Here is a 14,272-nt window from a genome sequence, read left to right on the forward strand (position 1 = left end):
ATGTATGCATGTATGATTGTAGGTAGGTATGTATGTATGTATGTATATATATAATTATATATTTTTAAAGTTTGTTTTGTTTAATGACACCACTAGAGCACATTGATTTTATATATATTTAAACCATTTTGTTTCTTTAAGTGCCCTTTTTGTGTTTCTTAAGAAGATTCTATATTACAGTGACCCAATTTGTTTTTGCTGCAGCTCCCTGGTTAGCTGTGGCCTGTTTATATATAGATGGTGCAAGCTTATTTTGACATTTTGGCAGCTGTGGATGAAATTGTGTTTTGTAACTAAAGATGTGTTGTTGTTGTTTTTCTTACAAGCTACACATCATTGTTAAAGACACTGATGGCACCAGAATGTCACACTTTGCTGTGCACTTTATGTTATGATGCAACTATCCACCCAGGTAATTATTGTAATATTACACAGAGAGGAATTCCAGGTTTTAACAGTATCTGAAGATGTGTCCCATTCTTGTTCTTTGACAAACGGCTCAAAGTAACCTACTTTTCAAAACACTGCACATTTTTCCCGAATCTTTTTGGAATATAATATTTTTTTATCTCTGATAATGGCTTAAAATATAATTTGTTCAATAGGAAGCAATCTTTGTATTTCAGATTTCAAGATTGAAGCAAATGCTACAAATTGAGGTGTTCTAGAAATTAGTCTCAGAATTTGACTCTCGATGGTAACATTTTTTAACAGTAGTGTGAAAGACTTGAGAAAAATGTGGATTAAATCATAAGATTTATATTATTGCTTCTGAAAATCAAGAACCTGTATATATTTGATATACTGTAAGTTTGTGAAACTGATTATCAGAAAGCTTATTGTGCATTTTGAGTGGCATTTGATGCCTACCTTGTATCATTTTCATGATTTGCTGGTTACAGTACAATATATTGCTTTAAAAGATATCGAAGACTTCCTTGGTAAAGTTAATTTAAAAGCAGCTATACGTTGATATTCTTCACTGTTTAGTGCATGTTTATGATAGACCGTTTGTGTTCTACCATTGCATCAGTAAATGAATGAAAAATCATCAACTGTCCTTTAAAGTTGCAAGGTCAGAGTTATAAGTTACATACTTCATGGGATTTACATTCATTTCTGATAAAGAAATTTGAGTTTTATGTCGTGGATATCATAACCCTAATGTGCTGGCACACTTTTTTTTTAAAAGGGATTCCCAAAAATACTTAGCTATACTTGGCTAAAAATAGAAAGTACAGCAAAAAAGAAGTGAGCCTTTTTACAGCAAACAATATATATATATATATATATATATATATATATATATTTTTTTTTTTTTTTTTTTTTTTTTTTTTATCATGTTCAAATTGATATCGCAAAATTGACAAATTCTTGTTGTTATACCTCTTTTTAATTACGTTTGTTTTCCAGGACCACCTCACGTTGTGTCATAGTGAAGTTTATGATTTTTATGGTAATACAAACAACCAACCAAATAACGCACATACACACACCATACACACATACATACCACATACACACACATTGTCTATCCATCCATTTGTCTGTTAACTTTTCTTGTCTGGACCATATTTAAGTTACTAATGCTATGACATGTCAAGATGGATGTATAAAAATCTAATTAAAAAACCAACTACACTTAAAATACAAATTAATTAAAATTCATCAGATTGCTAATAATTTTGGGGGTCCAGCTTAAACCCTGGCATAAACCATGTACTAAACCATGTCAAGAATTAATCAATATTGACAAGCTGTAATAAGTAAGTGTTATCATGTAATAATAATAATAAAGGCTGCCATATGCAATATTTCAGCTGTTATATGTAATCATAATGTCAAAAAATTGTTAATCCCTAACATAAAAACTAAAATGTTTTTCAATTATTATTATTATATTGGAATAAACTTGCCATCATTTCATTTGGTACTGTTTAACTTTTATAGTGTAGGCCTATTTACTGACGTATGGACTCAAGGTTTATCTTGATTAACTAGACTTCCACAAGTTCTAATAAACATCATAGCATGGAAAGGTCCTCTCGTTCCACCCACAAACATGTGACACCCCAAATATTGAGTTCAGGGAAAGTTAAATTCGACTAAAAGTACAACCAGAGCAAGCTACATGTTCAGCTATATAATAAAATGATAGACTATCATAATCTTTAGACGGTTATTAATGTTAATTTCAAACTCTGTTTTAAGCAAAAGTCCGCCCCCAAACGCCAGCTACTAGCTAGTAATCATTTTAAAACCTTTTTCTTTCTAATATCATCTTTACAAAATCATATTGTATTATTACCGTTTCCGATGACAAGTTTGAAGAAGTGATAAAAACCCTTCAATGTTGGATACTACTCCGACTTGCGCCAAGATGACTATCAGCAAAAAACGAAATAAAACTCTGGCTTGAGATCTGATAATAACGCAAGTTATGTCCCTTTCGTCGAAAAGAATTGTTTGTTGTAGCGGACCTGCTAAACATGTGAAAGTCATCTAGAAAATGTTTTGATGGCATTTTAATGTTAAAAGCAGTCTTCCAGGCTAAATATATTCTACGAAACTTACTGATTAACATAGAGGTGAATGACATTCACAAAAATGTTTTAAATAAAAGCATTTAAAAATTACACCTGAACGTTTGTCTATAACACACATGCGCAAAACTTTTCTTAAAGGGACAGTCAACTCAAACAAGAACCTTTTGTGTTGGAAAGATGCATACGAGGACCACTAATACATACTGACACTTTAACAAATGAAAAACGCGTAATTTGAGAGTTGATAAATAAAAAAAACATGATTATTCCTGCTAACTGGGGGCAGTCATTTTGTTTCGTTTTTGTGACGTCCGGTGGTATAGCGTGGGGCGAAGTGATGTCATCTCCGTCCAACTACTCTATGCACAGTGTAAACAAACGCTTTAATTTCGACAAGACGCTTCGCTTTCATCAACCTGACTTGTAAAACAACATAAATGGCTTGAACTAAATATGTTTCAGTTTGCATCAATAGAGTTATAGTATTTTTCTTTTTAAAAAATCCAAAGAAAAATGCATAGTATTGGTAGGGTACGTTGGAGCAAAAACGACCACTCGCGATACACAAGTGATAATTTTCTTTTCTTTGGGACTAAGTAATTGGTCAGTTTTGTGATTTTAGATGGGGAAAGTCTACTTAATAGAGGATTTTACAGAATTACAGTAATAAAGCACGACGACTGATAATGTCCATTACGATTTTAGGGGTGTCCATGCGGTTATCACACAATACTGTGTGATCTTAATAAAAGAGGCACGTCTTTTTAATGTGTCTAGACAGTGTCTGGGGACTAGAAATATACACCTGCCAATCAGGAACCACAGGTACAGGCCACGGAAAGAAAATGCCAATTAATCAAGAAAACACTCCGATTATTATTTCAGTTTGCGGTTAAATTTATGTACAAAACATAATACAGTTATTTCAACACTTTGACAATGGTTTATTTTGTATTGAAAAATAATACATACTTGTTGCTGGCTTACTTTGATGGATATTATTACAGAACATTGCGATGCATCCGCAAAAATCAGGTATGTTTTGTTTCTTCAGTTCGAAGACTAATTCCTGATGTGACACATTAGGTATTATGTAATCACCAGCTCGCCAGAGGGCGTATTCACTGGGATGGTACAAAATGGCTGCGCCCGTTAAATATAATAGCCGTCACATTTAGCCGTTTTATTAATTAACTATACAATTATACTTGTTGATATTAAGCAATAATGTGCATTATATATCGTTGACTATGCATACCAGGCTAAATGCCTTAATTATCCCTTCCTTTAAATTAGAGCTTAACAACGAAAAATAACGAATGTCAATCTGATTGAAATTAGCTCCACTGGGTAAATAACTGGTAGAGCTAATTTTAATCAGATTGAACCAATGTAAACTACAGTGGCCTGTAGCCCTCCACATTGTTTATTTGTAGGGGAGAGCTATAGCTTTTTGTTTTGTTTAACAACACCACTAGAGCACATTGATTTATTAGGCTATTTCTCGCTCCAGCCAGTGCACCACGATTGGTATATCAAAGGCTGTGGTATGTGTTATCCTGTCTGTGGGATGGTGCATATAAAAAGATCCTTTGCTGTTAATCGAAAAAGAGTAGTCCATGAAGTAGCGACAGCGGGTTTCCTCTCTATATATAACCATAAATAAATGTGTTGAGCGTGTCGTTAAATAAAACGGTTCCTTCCTTCCTGACCGTTAGTGAGCGTTGATAACTGTCTATAATCCGTCCCATCATTCTATTAAAAAATATTTTGTAAATAATTTCAGTTTGGTTTGACGTAAGAAGAAAAGTAAAAGTGTTTTGGAAATAATAAAGAAATACAATTTGTGTGTGCAATTTACAAATAAATCAGCTCGTAAATAAATAAATTGTAGTAAATTACATATAGTATGGAGGAAAATGCGATCCCTGTGTGGGACGGACTATAAATGTCCACCCCACAGGGAACACCTTTTTTTTTCATACTATGGAATTTACTACAAATTATTTATTTATGGCCGATTGTTTTGTAAACTGCACACAAAAATAGCTGTTTTCTTTGTTATTTCCAAAACACTTTTACTTTTCTTCTTACGTTAAACCAAACTGAAATTATTAACAAATAAAAAACTTTTGTAGAAGAATGGGACAAACTATAGCTCTCTTGCCGCCATCAGAAAAAGAAAGAAATGTTTTATTTAACGACGCACTCAACACATTTTATTTACGGTTATATGGCGTCAGACATATGGTTAAGGACCACACAGATTTTGAGAGGAAACCCGCTGTCGCCACTACATGGGCTACTCTTCCGATTAGCAGCAAGGGATCTTTTATTTGCGCTTCCCACAGGCAGGATAGCACAAACCATGGCCTTTGTTGAACCAGTTATGGATCACTGGTCGGTGCAAGTGGTTTACACCTACCCATTGAGCCTTGCGGAGCACTCACTCAGGGTTTGGAGTCGGTATCTGGATTAAAAATCCCATGCCTCGACTGGGATCCGAACCCAGTACCTACCAGCCTGTAGACCGATGGCCTGCCACGACGCCACCGAGGCCGGTCTTGCCGCCATCAGAGTACTATGGCTACTCATAGAGGCGTTGGGCTTTTTCGTATAGCGTTAGTACTGGTTAAGTTGTTGGGGTTTTGGGTTTTTTTTTAATTCCTTATTATTCTTTAAAATTATCGATATTTTGTCCACTTGACTTGCAGAAATTGAATTAAACGTAAAGTCAAATCCAGTGGTTGTTTTCAATACATTTAGACCCCACACATGCGATCACAACATTGCAAAATGTATCCTGTCACAAAAACAATTATTATTATGGCCAAATTACATGTGCTGCTCAAACTAGTAATTAAAAAGGCTTAGTTTTATTTAGCTGAACAGCCCTCTACATTGTGACTGATATGGTCGCATATGATACCATTTTTGTTTTTTTGTTGTTCATTTGGCGACTAAAACATTTCATACTATCTATACTCTTCAAAAAAGGTAGGGGAACCTGAAATATTAATGTTAATATCAACTATTAGACCGAACATACGTTTTGATCACAGACATCCTATAGTAGTGTCGGAAATTATTTCTTTCATATTAAACTGACAAATAAATATTTAGTAAATACCTATTTAATGATACTCTACCTAATTTAGCATTTACTTGTTTGGACTCTCATTGATGTACAAGGGGGTGTTTACTATAACATATTTTGATGGATATGTGTCAATTTCATTTACCCTTAAACAAACTTTTAATTTAAAACTGCAAGATAACTGATTATATTGAATTGCAGCATAAATTATTAATTTTGACCAGCATATTTAGTGAATATAAATTCAGTATAAATACAGTAGAAATGTACACAATCTTGCAACCACTTAAAGGTGCTATATCAGAAGTTATATGTGAAGATTCTCCAATAAAAATGTATTTTCTACTAGTAGATAAAATCATTTCCTATAATCATAATTATGGGCATATAGTTAAAGGTGTTGTCTTTAAATGTTAAAGAAAAATGTAATAAAAACATGATTTGCAATAGCTGTCATTATGTAATGTCACGGGGATTCTATAATTCCCGTAACTGAATAAAACACGATTATCCAAATATCTCTCCTAACTGTATATCTATTAGATCTCTCTGTAACGGGCGGTATATACCCGCGTTGGCTCGTCTAGGTATGATCAGAGATACGATCTTATATAAAGTATATATTATTATAGCACGTTTAGTTCACTAGAAAACACAACAAAAACACAATACACTTTGGAATCTGTATTAACCTACGCTGACAAACGTACAGCCGTAGTAGTTAATTAATAACAACAATAATAACAACCCAGAACTGATCACTTACTTAGTTAATCTCTAGGTGTCTAGGTTACACAATATGCGAATCACTTCACCGTGACACAACACCCACACGTGTGATAATTGAGAAACGCTTCTAGGAGAACTTAATTAATAAAGGAGTTACCACACTATTCCTAACTGGTTAATTTTTAATTAACCCTTAACTACTCATTCAGTAACCTTGTAACACAGAATTAATACTGGTACCTATCACAATAAAGACAATAACCTACAGTTTACCTAGGTCTTCTAGGATGACTGGCTAAGCTTTATATTACCAAATACTCGTATAAATATAGACCAGTAAGACTACGATTTACTTCGTCAGATGACCGAAGACACTGTCTAAATAATATTGGTATAATACAGTATTAAAATATTTAAAGTCACATCAATCACATCAAGGTTATACAACAGAGCAGAAATGATATTTACCAAAGTCCAAACGGACAACGTTCCCGGGAAGCCTTCCTTGTTCTGTCCTTTTTGCTTCTCCCCATAACTCTAAAACACTAGCTATTTATTATAAATCGAAATATCGCCTGGGGGTTAATCGCGGCACCGAATCTTATCATCTGATATTCCACCTCTCCCAGAGTCGGTATATTTCTCTCTGATCGTCTGTCTGGCTGTCGCCAACCGCGAGCAATCTCCTGGCCATAAACAGCACTACCGGAGATATTACGTAACTACTAGCCACATGGCCTCCACACTTACTCTGGGTGTGTATTAGGCGTACAGTCGCGCAAAGGTATTACGTAACAAGTTGCCCATCTGGGCTCAAGTGCAATGAAACTGCACACGGCCTTCTAAAACAATTAATATCGCCACAGGCGAAAACAAATTAAGAGCATGTACCGTCACATGTAACTTTGAGATAGCACCTTTAATACCGGAAAATAGATCACAAACTCAAAATGGTTCTTGACAGTTTTACTCAAAAGTTACTTATAAATGTCTACAGATATTTTGCTTTGGAGAGGAATAGGGGTAAACCACCATCAAAAACAGTCCCTCACATATTGAAACGGCAATGAAATTGACATATGTTGACCAAACTTTGTTATAGTGTGTTCCAATAAAGTTCACAACTCACCTGTTTACTGACGTATTTCTTTTAATTTTAAGAGTAAACACCACCTTGTACATCAATGAGAGCCAAAACAAGTGAATGCTAACTTAGGTAGACTATAATTAGATATATATTTGCAAAATATTTACTTGTCTGTTTAATATGTAAGAAATAATCGGCGAAAATTATTTTTATTCTATTTCCGACAGCACTTTAGTAAAGAACGTTCAGGTCTGTTTATCAACACATCGAAACACATTCCATAGTTTGCACGTGCATCACGCAGTTGCCCCGTACACGTGCGTGGGGGGGTGGGTGGGTCATTCTCGATATTGACCATTTTCAGGAAGGTCGATTAATCACTGTGGAACATTATTGTCAATCATTTTCATTCTGTTGATCATACAATTGTTATTGTTTTGTTTTTAGTCATTTTCATTGTTTGAATTTGCGATTTACTGATAAAAACCGCCAACTTTCAAATTTCACTTCTGACCCGTCGTCATTCAAGATCTTCTGTGGTACTGTAGGCATAATACAAGTAGGCACCATCTGACTCCTAGGTGGAAAAGTTAAGGTAGTGGGCTGAAAGTACATACACGGTAGGTTTTAAATGTATACTATTTGGCAAGGGGCCGGACATGGCCCAATGGTAAAGTGCTGACTTGATGCACGATTGGTCTAGGATTGATCCCAGTTGGTAGGCGTCCTAGAACCCCTAGAAAGGGTCGTTATTTGAGAGTCATTAGTCTCTGTTGTTTAATAATTAAGATCCAGGGGCCTATTTCACTAAATATCGTAACTATAAAGTAACGTGGTAAGTTTATGTCTGCTACTAGCAGTTATACCGGCCGTGCATTTACTCGTGTTTAGCGTCTGCAGAAAATTGCATCATTACGGAGGATGGGGCATTTTCAATCTAATTAAAATTAGCTCCACTATTACATGTGGATCTAAAGACAGCCAGTTGGAGCTCATGTCCACCAATCAAAACCTTACTTGCAGAATCCTGCCAGTGATTTAAAAATAATTTGAAAACATTCCGAATTATCCTGAGGGTATACGACATGTTTCATGTGAATTACGAATGCCTTAAAACATGTTTTATTTTATAAAATAAATAATTTGTAATGTAAAACTGAAGACTGATTTAGCTTTTTTAAATTTTATAAATAAATAATTTTTAATGTAAAATTGAAGACGGATAACCCACCCCGTACGTATTGGTATGGTTCGCTGTACTGCAGCCACTAAAATAAACTCGCCCTATATTTTTAGAATTTGTATGCTCCCAAATAATGTTATAAAAGGCGAAGTGTGATTGGTCAATATTTAAATTATTATTTACAGACGAAATGTTACCTGGACATTGGGGACTACGCAGTGTTGTTAGTTTTAAATCACTGGCAGGATTCTGCAAGTAAGGTTTTGATTGGTGGACATGAGCTCCAACTGGCTGTCTTTAGATCCACATGTAATAGTGGAGCTAATTTTAATTAGATTGGAGCATTTTACAGACAAAAGAAAAAGAAATAGTATGTGTGTTTCTAACTATACTCTTCAAAAGAAGAAACGCAAAACCACATTGTCGTAACATTTGGAGAATTGATTTAATTATTGAATGGCGAGTCCGATAATTACCAAATGTTGCAGGATTGTTCACAATTCACTCTAGTCCATTGTGAGTAAGTGATAGGACACACCACCAAGGTCAAGGTCATCTGGAGTCAATACCGGGTGTGGCCTCCGCGTGTGTTGACAACTGCCTGGCACCGCCTGCCCATTGAAGCAACCAGAGTACGGATGACGTCCCGGGGGATGGTGGCCCACTCGGCCTGCAAGGCTGCTGCCAGCTCGGGCAGGGTCTGGGGCTGTGGTTGTCCCTGTCGGAGGCGTCGGTCCAACTCGTCCCATAGATGCTCAATTGGGTTCAAATCCGGTGATATCGATGGCCAAGGAAGGACATTAATGTTGTTCTGTAGGAAAGCCGTTGTGAGACGTGCTGTGTGAGGCCTGGCGTTGTCATGTTGGAACACTGCGTTGGCGTTGGCCATAACTGGAACGATGTGTGGCCGGAGGATCTGGTCAATGTAGCCCTGTGCATTCAGGTTGCCCTGCACGTGGACCAGGTCAGTTCTGCCAGTGTGTGAGATGGCTGCCCACACCATGACACTACCCCCGCCGAATCTGTCCACTTCCTGCACGCAGTTTGCCGCATAACGTTCACCACGACGCCTATACACGCGACATCTTCCATCATGACGTCGGAGCAGAAATCGGGACTCGTCACTGAACCACACCTGTCTCCATCGCAGTTGAGGCCATTGTCGATGAATCTGGCACCACTGCAGTCGGAGTCGACGGTGTTGTGGTGTTAAGATGACACCTCGAACTGGACGTCTGGCACAAATTCCTACCTCACGTAGGCGGTTCCGTACGGTCTGTTCGGATATCCTGCGCAAACCTGGTATTGCTGCGGCTGTGGAGGTGGCAGTAGTCAATCGTTCCCGAAGGTGGCGTACCCGGATGTAGCGGTCCTGCCCGGGGGTAGTGACCCGTGGTCGACCGGATCTAGGGAATTCACGTGTTGATCCATTTTGCTGGTAACGGTCCCACAGTCTGGAGATGGTGCTTGGGGACACATGGAATGCCCTGGCAACGGCCGTTCTGGATTCGCCTGCGTCTAGTCGGCCGATGGCATTGTTTCTCTGCGGTTCACTGAGACGTGGCATGTCCTGGATTGTCAACTGATTGTCAGTCGGCCAGATACAGAGGCCAGGCAAGCGAACACCCTGCACTTTTATACTGTCGGTGTTCATGTTGCACGTGCAGACAACGCACGTGCAGTGGTGACATGGTTTGCACGTGGCTGCGTTTTTGCGAATATTCACATTTTGGAACTTTATTGTACAGTAGCTGCGTTTTATCGAATGTAACCGTGGGAATGTGTTTGGGACATGCAATGACCTTATATTCACACAGCATGAACCGGTAGGAAACATAAAATCGGAGTTATAACCCATTTGTACCCTTTTGCGTTTCTTTTTTTGAAGAGTATATATTTATTGTATTATAATACTAATAAATATCATAGATTTACGTTTACGTGCAAAACTAGGCTTACGATGTTTTGTGAAATTGGGCCCCGACTCAAAAATAACAACTAAACTTGACACTCGATTATTTTTACAGTTCACACTGTAATATCTTTGTAAATGCTATGATTCACCATCATCACCTGTAATAGTGCTATTTTATCAGTTGAGATAGTTTTGACGACAACCTGCGGGATGATGAACATTCAATGAATGTACCAAACAACCATCATTTATATATAGTGGTAATGCCAGTATTAGTATCACCCCACTATTAAGACCAATTTTAATATAGTCCCGCAGATGGTGGTAATAGCGAAGTTTAACTGTACATTATTGTTTTGAATAAATATTGTACTCGTAGTAAATAATATTATTGACTGTAACTTGAGTTACATAAATAATGAAAAACGCAAACAATTTATGTATGATAAAAACAATTATTATTGCAATATAGTATGAATAAAATGTATAATATATATATATAAATATAAATATAAAAAGTTTTAACATATATGTTCATATTAAAAGTAACTAAAAATGTTATATCAATTTTAAATGGAGACTTTTAAAATATTAGAACAAAACTAATACTTATTTGGGCAATTCTGTTAGTCATAAAAGAAAGCGTATTTTAATGTCAGAAGACTGTGTAAATTAGTTTATTTTTAATTGTAAGGGTCAATATCAAAATTGGTAACATTTTGGGTGACGGCTTTAAATTATATTATTTCCCAATTTTTCACAGAATATTACTTTGACATCAATACACAAAGCCATATATATTTGTAATATATTTCGGACATTAATTTTTAAAAATCAGTATTTTATTTAAGAAATTATGCCGAAATCTCATGTCCCTTGCAAGGGGTGAAGTAACAGTATGGACTATAACAGTTAGGACAATTTTACAATATTTTAGCAATGATGTACACAAGGTCAAGGTCAAATGTAGAATGCCTGGTTGATACATGGTGTGCACTTAGACAACATAATTTCCTTTCTAATTTTGGCATATGCAAAGACAGTAACAGTATGGATGCTCAAAATTTGTATGCAAAGAAATATACTTACTTGTTAAAAAATTTGTGTCTTCTGGTACAAGTTACTGAATTAAGGCCACATTCAAATAATAAGACAGAAAGTGGAAGATCCTTTGTAGAAAGTACAACAAGACCAAGTTCATGGAGCTCAAATTATGAACATTTTATGATGGAAGTAACAGTATGGACATATATATAAGGGACACACATATTTAGTAAAACATTTGTAAAATATAATTATCAAAAATAAAGTATAACAGCACAGTATTGTTACTTAATATCTCTCATGATTACATTTATGCAGAAAAGTTAAAGAATAATATATTTTTTGACACAATATTAAACTTTATATAACTTCACCCCTTGCAAGGGATATGAGATTTTGGCATAATTTCTGAAATAAAATACTGATTTTTTAAAAACTAATGTCCGAAATACATTACAAATGTGTGTGGTTTTGTGTATAGATGTCAAAGTAATATTCTGTGAAAAAAAATGTATAATATAATTTAGAGCTGGGACACAAAATGTTACCAATTTTGATATTGACCCGTAAACTAATGGTGAGTATGTTCTACAATATGACTGGTTAATTACAATGTTTTGTGGGCATGAAATAAAAATCTAGTGACATCTTTAGAAAGTCATGTCATTAGAATGTAGGACAGGCCAAATGAACTGTTCAAGGGTCTATGGTTAGATGATAGTCTGGTACAGTTGGTTCCATGGGAAAACACATCAGTTTTACTGTTTACAATGGAAATAACTATAAAGAGAATAATACATGCGTGTCCGTTAGACACCAGTTATCTCACAACAAGTTGTTTTAAAATGTATCTAACGAGCGAGAGCTGACAAGAATGTATTATGCTATTTCTTACATATCCTCAAAAATTAAGCAAATTTTAACATCTTTTCGACTAAAAGTTAATTACAGCCATTGCACTTGTAGCGAACTTACATGTCACAAACCCATGATTGTCAGGTTAACTATACGTCACGGTGTAATATATTTCCACAGTGTTGTTTTTCATTGGGTGCATGGCACTGGTGACCTGGTCATCAACAAGGAACAGCCAGTCGTATGTCTTGAAATTAATATTAACCCATGTGCTATAAAAAATAATGCATGGTGTTCTCACCAACAGGTGTGTAAGAAATTTAGTTTTTAAGAGTTACAGGTGTTGTATTGTCTATTTGAAAGAAAGAAAGAAAGAAATGTTTTATTTAACGACACACTTAACACATTTTATTTACGGTTATATGGCGTCAGACATATGGTTAAGGACCACACAGATTTTGAGAGGAAACCCGCTGTCGCCAATTCATGGACTACTCATTCCGATTAGCAGCAAGGGATCTTTTATTTGTGCTTCCCACAGGCAGGATAGCATAAACCATGGCCTTGGTTGAACCAGTTATGGATCACTGGTCGGTGCAAGTGGTTTACACCTACCCATTGAGCTTTGCGGAGCACTCGCTCAGGGTTTGGAGTCGGTATCTGGATTAAAAATCAATGCCTCGACTGGGATCCGAACATAGTACATACCAGCCTGTAGACCGATGGCCTAACCACGACGCCACTGAGGCCGGCATATTGTCTATTTGATGCTTGCAGATGTTTAATTTTTTACCACAGGCTAACGTTCGGTCAAAAATGACATTTGTGGGCATCAAATAAGACAATAACACTCACAAATCTAAAAAATCCCATATGGCTATCTCCTAAATGGTAAAATAATATTACTTGTTGATGGCATAGTTAGGTGTGTCTATGCACTGAAACCCAAAACTAAATACAGTAATCACTTTCCTCACTAGAAATAATGACATCTTAAATACATTTAATCACATCTTAAATACATTTAATCACAACAAACACCAGCATTGCCATGACAAAGTTAAAATGAAGAAAAAAAACCCTACCTTGGCCTCTTTCTATAATAGCAAACTAAGGTACCTTCAAAGTAGTTCATAATCATCATCTAATAAAAGTAATGTCTGTTTAAAACCACAAGTTTAAAATCGTCAATGTTTCGTCAGGAGAAAACTAAACATAAAAACAGGAGTTAAGCGTTTAAAACCAGTAGGATAAAACAGTTCAATTGAAACACCAGAGTTAAAAGATTGATCACATCTAAAGATAGGCTGACTGGGAGGACAGACAAAATAAAGATCTAAAAACAGTTAAGATAAAAGAATCATAATGTCACCAGGTAAGCTGCCTGGGAAGACTAACAAACAGAAAGTTAATTACTGCTTGAATCATACTCATCGAGTCCTGCAGGCCACATTGTGTTTAAGCGGTGTATCAGAGTGATTCTGCAATGTTCAATTTGGATTTATCAAGATTAACAATCTTTTGTAGTACAGTGCAGTTGTAACTGTGTCCTGCTAAGTTGAAATGAGGGGCCATATGGGGTGCTTTAGACTGTTTATTGTACATCATCTATAATGTATAAAGCTGTAAATCTGACTAAATGATTTTCTGTTCATATGATGCAAGAAATAATAAGCCTACAGACTGTGGAGAGCAAAGTTCGAGTTACGGTCCTTTAGAAAATGCATTGAAAAAAAAAAGAGGAAAACTTTTCCCAAACCCCCACACGAAGCCACCCAGCACACTCACCTGGCCTTTATGGGCCATGCATCCTTAA

Source organism: Gigantopelta aegis, chromosome 6 (assembly GCF_016097555.1).
Source record: "Gigantopelta aegis isolate Gae_Host chromosome 6, Gae_host_genome, whole genome shotgun sequence".
Taxonomy (NCBI): domain Eukaryota; kingdom Metazoa; phylum Mollusca; class Gastropoda; order Neomphalida; family Peltospiridae; genus Gigantopelta; species Gigantopelta aegis.